The sequence below is a fragment of the Crocuta crocuta genome, unplaced genomic scaffold (assembly GCF_008692635.1).
Source record: "Crocuta crocuta isolate KB4526 unplaced genomic scaffold, BGI_CrCroc_1.0 scaffold440, whole genome shotgun sequence".
Classification (NCBI taxonomy): Eukaryota; Metazoa; Chordata; class Mammalia; order Carnivora; family Hyaenidae; genus Crocuta; species Crocuta crocuta.
In genome coordinates, this window is record NW_027527457.1 from 162,652 (window position 1) to 169,441 (window position 6,790).

Sequence of the window (6,790 nt, forward strand, 5' to 3'; positions counted from 1 at the left end):
TATCTGTTCTAAAGTTGATGTACCCTTGGCAATGAGAAACAATGAAATCTGGCCATGTGTAGCAACATGGATGGACCTTGAGGGNGATAAATGAATAAAGTTGATGTACCTTTTGGCTATTAGGAATAATACTGCTATGAACATTCATATATATAAGTTTTTATGTGAACATATGTTTTCATTTCTCTTGGGTATATAACTAGGAGTAGAATTTGTGGATCATGTCATAAGTTTATGTTTAATTGTTTGAGGAACTGCCACACTCTTTTCCAAAGTAGCTGCACTATTTTATATTTCCATCAGCAGATTTCTAGTTTCTCACATTCTTGCTAACATTTGTTTTCTGCTAATCAAAGTCCATTTATTTAGAGCTTTTTGAATTTCTTCCAGCAATGTTTTGTAGTTTTCAGAGTGTAAGTTTTATGCTTTTGTTAAATTTGTTCCTAAGCACTTTATTCCTTTTCATGTTTTTGTAAATGGATTTGCTTAATTTCATTTTCAAATTCTTTACTGCAAGTGTATAGAAATATAATTTACATTTGCATATTGATCTTGTATCCTGCAACCCTGCTGAACTAATTTAGTTCTAATAATTGTTTTCTTCCAAAGTCTCCAAATTGTTATTTAAATTCTAGGTAGTTAACATCATGTGACATAGGCTGCAGTTGATTTCTGTGATTCATCACTTACATATTACACCCAGTGCTCCTATAAAAGTGCTCTCTCCTTAATACCCATCACCCATTGGGCCCATCCCCCTACCTCCCTCCATGAACTCCCACTTTGTTCTCTTTTTTTACATTAATTTTTAATTTACTTTTATTTTTAATTTTTTGTTTTTATCTGTTTCTTCTCTATTGTTGATCCTCTTATGGTTTATTCCCCCTCTCTCTTGTTTTTCCCTTTACATATGTTAATTTGTTTTGTTTCCTAAATTCCAGATGACTGAAATCATATGGTATTTGTCTTTCTTTGACTGACTTATTTAGCTTAGCATAATACACCCTGGCTCCATCCATGTCATTGCAAATGGCAAGATGTCATTTCTTTTTGATGGCTGAGTAATATTCCAGTGTGTGTGTGTGTGTGTGTGTGTGTGTATGGATACTTGGGCTCTTTCCTAGTTCTAATATTTTTTTAAGCAGATTCCGTAGGGTTTTCTATATACAAGATCATGTCATCTGCAAATAGAGATAGTTTTACTTCTTCCTTTTCATTTTGGACACCTATTATTTTTTTCTTGCCAATTTCCCTGGTTACAACTTTTAGTATAATGTTGAATGCTAGTGACTTATAGTTCTTAAAACAGTCTTACATACTAGGCTGTTCACTTTTTTTCACTTTCTCTTTTTTTAACTTTTTAGGTTTATGTATTCATTTTGAGACAGAGAGCGCACAGCAGGGGTGGGGCAGACAGAGAAGGAGAGACGATCTCAAGCAGGCTCCACACCATCAGCACAGAGCTGTATGCAGGGCTCAAACTCATGAACCGTGAGTTTGTGACCTGAGCCCAGATCAAGAGTCAGACACTTAACCAACTGCACCACCCAGACCCTTCTTTTTCCACTTTCTCTTGATTGATGTTTAGTTTCTTGGTAATTTATTGAGGACAGAAATCATCCTTAGTACTGATATACCCCATATTATGTTCAATACCTTGAAAGTATTCAATATATATGATTGATAATAATATTTATAAAATATTGACCTCAGAGCCTCACTCAAACTCTTCCTCAGTTGCTTGGCTGGTTCCTCTCACCTTGAACTTGACTTGGCCAAAAGTGCAGATTGACTCCTCACCTCACCCTCCCAATGGTGCTCTGCCTCCTCTGCTTCCTATCCTGGTTAGTGGCACAACCAGACAACCAGGTGCCATAAACAGAAACCTGGGAATTATTCTAATCTCCTACTCCTTACCCCTACATTCAATTGGCTATTAATTTCCCTTGATCCTGCCTTCCATATATTTGGATTAGGTTTCCTCTTCTCTATCCCTACAACCATTGACTTCAGGCTTTCCTCATTTTTCACCTGAAATTATTATTACTGTATTCCAACTAGTGTCCTGATCTCCTACCTTATCTCCTCCAGTCTGTCTTTTTAAAAACATTTGTTTAATGTTTTTTTAAATTTATTTCTGAGAGAGAGACAGAGAGAGAGACAGTGTGAGCAGGGGAGGGTCAGAGAGAGAGGGAGACATAGAATCTGAAACAGGCTCCAGGCTCTGAGCTTGCTGTCAGCACAGAGCCCGACGCGGGGCTTGAACCCACAAACCATGAGATCATGACCTGAGCTGAAGTCAGACGCTTAACCGACTGAGCCACCCAGGCGCCCCTCCTCCAATCTTTTCTACGTACTGTTGCAAGGGTGATTTGGGGAAGCTTAATAATGGCCCCCAAAAGATATCCCAGTCTTAATCCCTGGAGTTTGTGAATGCTACCTCACGTGGCAAAGAAGCAGGATTTGGAAATGTGACTAAGTTAAGGATCTTAAGATGGGGGAATTATCGAGATGGGCCCTAAATTTAATGACAAGAGTTCTTACAAGAGAAAAGCAGAAGGAGATTTTACACAAAAGGAAAAGGCAATGTGACCATGGAGGCAGAAATTGGAGTGATACAGCCATAAGCCAAGGAATGACAGCAGCCACCAAGAACTGGAACTGGAAGAGACAAAACACAGTCTCCCCTAGAGCTTCCTGAGAGATCCTGAAGAGTTATGGCCCTGCCCACCCCTTGATTTCCTCCCAGTGATACTGCTTTCAGACTTCTAGCTTCCAGAACTGTAAGAGAATAAATTCCTGTTTTATTAAGCCACCTAGTCTGTGGTAATCCCTTATAACAGCTTCAGGACAGTAATACAGCGATCTTTCTGAAGTTCAAACCTATCATATATAGAAAAAATTTATTCTCTTTGTCTCTCAGTCTCTTTGTCTCTTTGACTATCAATCAATCAATCAATAAATAAATAAATGGCACCTGGGTGGCTCAGTTGGTTAAGTGTCTGATTCTTGGTTTTGGCTCAGGTCATGATCTCACAGTTTGTTGATTCAAGCCACATATTGGGCTCCTCGCTGTTGGCATGGAGCCTACCTGGGATTCTCTCTCACTCCCTCTCTCTCCCCTTCCCTGCTTGTTTTCTCTCTCTCAAAATATATAAATAAACTTTAAAAATTAAAAAATAAATTAATAAATCAATACACACACACACAGAGGCACGCATACCAACATCATGTCTATCTATCATAGTCTAGAATATACCTAAATATAACTTCTCCATAATGGGATTATGATGATTTTTGTACTTCTCTTTTCAAGTTTTGCCCTCAAAAAGCATATATTACTTTTATCATCAGAAAAAAAAATAATATAAATTATTGAAAAAAACCTCTTCGAGGGGCACCAGGGTGGTTCAGTTGGTTAAAAGTCCAACTTCAGCTCAGGTCATGATCTCACAGTTCCTGAGTTCAAGCCCCACATTGGGCTCACTGCTGTCAACCTCTCAACGCAAAGTCTGCTTTGGATCCTCTCTCCCCCTCTCACTGCCTCTCCCCCACTTTCTCTCTCTCAAAAAAAGAAAAAAAAAAAACCTCTTCAATGTCTCCCCATCACCTACAAAGTAAAGGGCAAACTTCTAAGCACAGAATGGGCCCTTAATTTGGCCTATGCCTATCTCTCTAGCCTAACTTTCTATGGCTTAGCCTCCCTACTTTTCTTCAGCAATGCCAAATTGCTTAAAACATAAGTCATTCTGCCTCTGATCCATTGCAAATTGGTCTGACTTCAACCTCTTGGTTAAAACCCAATTCAAAAGTGTTCTTTCCTGTGAAGCCATTCTTTTTTTCTTTTTACTTTTTTTTTGTTTGTTTGTTTTATTTATTTTTGAGACAGAGAGACAGAGCACAAGTGGGTAAGGGGCAGAAGAGAGGGAGACACAGAATCTGAAACCGGTTCCAGGCTCTGAGTTGTCAGCACAGAACCCACGAACCATGAGATCATGATCTGAACGGAAGTCGGATGCTTAACCGACTGGGCTACCCAGGCGCTCCCCTATGAAGCCATTCTTGATCCACTCATGCAGAGCCCTGCTACCTTTAAGTTACCACTAATACGAGTTACCACTAATATGCTGCTATTACTTTATTTGCCTAGAGTATTCCAATTATTTGTTTACATCAACATTTCTGTTTATGCTGTGATTATCCTGAGGAGATACACAAATGTACAACAATTTTTCTTTTACTTTGCTACCAAATTTTTCCAACATAAACAGCTGTTGTGATTTTTTAAACAAAGCATACATTGATTAAAGTGTTACTGAATTCATCGTAGCTCCTTTTAATTTGTATTTTTTCACTCAAGAGACACTAAAAACCATCACGTGGGTGTCTATAAAATATTTGGTATTAAAAAGTCTTCATAGATCTTTAGGCATTTATATGGAAAGAAAGCTAAAGTATTTTTTAAAGTGAGAAAGTCATGGCTCAGAAAAGTATGTAAAGCTTAGCTTAATCCTATGTGTATAAAAAAGTATGAACATTTGTTGACCAAGTCAGTACAAATATAGAAAACAGAAATGTAGGGGCGCCTGGTTGAACGTCTGTCGGTTGAGCTCCAACTCTTGGTTTTGGCTTGGGTCATGATACCAGGGTCATGGTATTGAGCTCCTTGTTGGGCTCCATGCTGAGCATGGAGCCTGCTTAAGATTCTCTGTCTCTCCCTCTGCCCCTCTCCCCTGCTTGCATGTGCAGATGCTCTCTCTCTCAAAAGAAAACATTTAAATTTTAGCTAANCTGTGTCCCCCTCTCTCTCTCTTCTCTCCAGCTTGTGTTCTCTCTGCCTACCAAAAATAAACAAAAAATAAACGAAACTTTAAAAAAATAAAAAACAAAATCTTAAAGGGTATCTGGGTGGCTCAGTTGGTTAAGTGTCCCACTTCACCTCAGGTAATGATCTCACCGTTTGGGAGTTAGATCTCCACGTACCGGGTTCTGTGCGGACAGCAGAGTCTGGAGCCTGCTTCAAAGATTCCGTCTCTCTTTCTCTCTCTAGACTGCCCCTCCCCCCACTCACATTCTGTCTCTCTCTCTCAAAATTAAGTAAACATTAAAAATAGTAATAAAATAAAAGATAATCTTTCTTTAAAGAAATAAACTCTTTTAAAAAAACACAATTCACTTCCTCAGTCGCACAAGTCATATTTCAAGCCCTCAGTGGCCACATTATGTACACAGCCGGTAGTTGCTGCACTGAACAGAGCAAATAACATTTCTATCCCTGCAGAAGTTCCCACTGGGCAGTGCAGGTCTAGATCACTGACCCCACATAAGTTGGCGCCAATTTTGGCACACTGAAACCCTGAGTGTGAATTAGTTAATTAGTGAGAACGAACTACAAACACTGATCAGTTGAGCCTTGTAGCTCTTGATTAACTTGAGTACGGAAAACCAAAAGTTCCTACCTGATCGGCATCCTAGGGAATGGAGAATCAGTCTGTACCCGTACCTGGATACAATGTATCCATGGCAATGATCACACCTGTTGAGTCTCTATTGCAGGAACAATGGTGGTGTTTGGACTGCTGGGTTCCCTGGTTACCATGGAAATAGATGCTGGTTACAATTATGTCTAACCACAGAGAGTAAAGTATCAATCCACCGTCCTCTCCCCCAATCCCTTTGCAGAACCGTAACCATTATCATAACCATAACCATAGTAATGACTGTTTCAGTTGGGCTTCGCGAGTACACCTGGCAGCAGAAGCAACTAGAAATCTGATTTTAAGTATGGAGTGTCAGAGTGCAAGCCCTAATGAGGAAGTGTGAAAAAAGAAACATGGCGGGGCATTTCCTCAGAAGGAAAAGGCTAGATCTACCACGCTGAATACAATGACATTGTTACTCTTGCTTCTTGCACAGGCGCAGTGTAGGATTTCTCAGAGCACGCCTACGCGCACATTTTCTCCCCTTCTCTTTCCACTTTCCTCTCTCCTTTTTCCCCTTTCCTTTGCCGCTCCCATCGCCTGGTCTTTCAGCCTTCCGTCCGTCCGCTAATGTCTCTCCTTCCGACCCTCCCACCCCCTCCCTACCTCTTGATCCCCCTCCCCCTTCCTTTTCCGTCTGGAGCAGTCGGCAGTTTGCGCATGCGACTTAAGTAGACAGCCTCGCTCTTTGTCCCCATCTGTCGTTCACACGAACTCAAATCTTTCGCATTCGGTAGCCAATAGGATTGAAAAAATGGCGGAAAACGGATTCCGCCTCTGGAGATAAACCTTGATTGGCAAGGTCCATAACCAATGGAGAATGCCACTTTGTGCCCCTTGGGAGGCACCGAGCTCCGTCGTCTCGTTTCCGGCGGTCGCGCGCTCTTTTCTCGGGACGGTAGAGGCCGTGTAGCGTCGCCGTTACTCTGAGGAGAGAACAGTCGGTAGAGGGTGAGTTTGGGGACGACTTAGTTCTTCTTTGGGTGGGGAGTAGGGTTTTTCGCGACAGGAGGCTAGGGCGAGGCTGGCTTTGGAGGGAGGTTGGCCGTTCCTTCCAAGGCCCCTTGAGGCCTTGTCCCCGCCGCCACACGGCCTCCTCAGCCCACCCGCGGGGGCCCATCGCTCTCAGCTCGCCTTGCTTTCTCCTTTGACCGGCCCCCGTCGCCTTTCCCGCCGCGTTTCTTTATGCGACTGGTCCTCGAATCTGAGCCGTGGCCGTGAGTTCCCCGGCCCTTTACCCGCCCTGGGCCTGAGGGTGTGGGGTCTATTATCCGAGAGCCCTGAAGTCGCGGCTGGAGGAGAGGGTGCTT

At 41.9% G+C, this 6,790-nt stretch overlaps 1 protein-coding gene across 1 annotated transcript in view; it reads left to right on the forward strand.

Annotated features, from left to right (window-relative positions):
* Window positions 1-6,188: 6,188 nt before the first annotated feature.
* Window positions 6,189-6,790, forward strand: part of NONO (non-POU domain containing octamer binding) — a 14,811-nt gene continuing 14,209 nt past the window's right edge. Inside the window, exon 1 of the mRNA XM_077763277.1 lies at window positions 6,189-6,431. The gene's annotated coding sequence lies outside the window, so the exon portion shown is untranslated. The remainder of the gene's footprint in view (window positions 6,432-6,790) is intronic.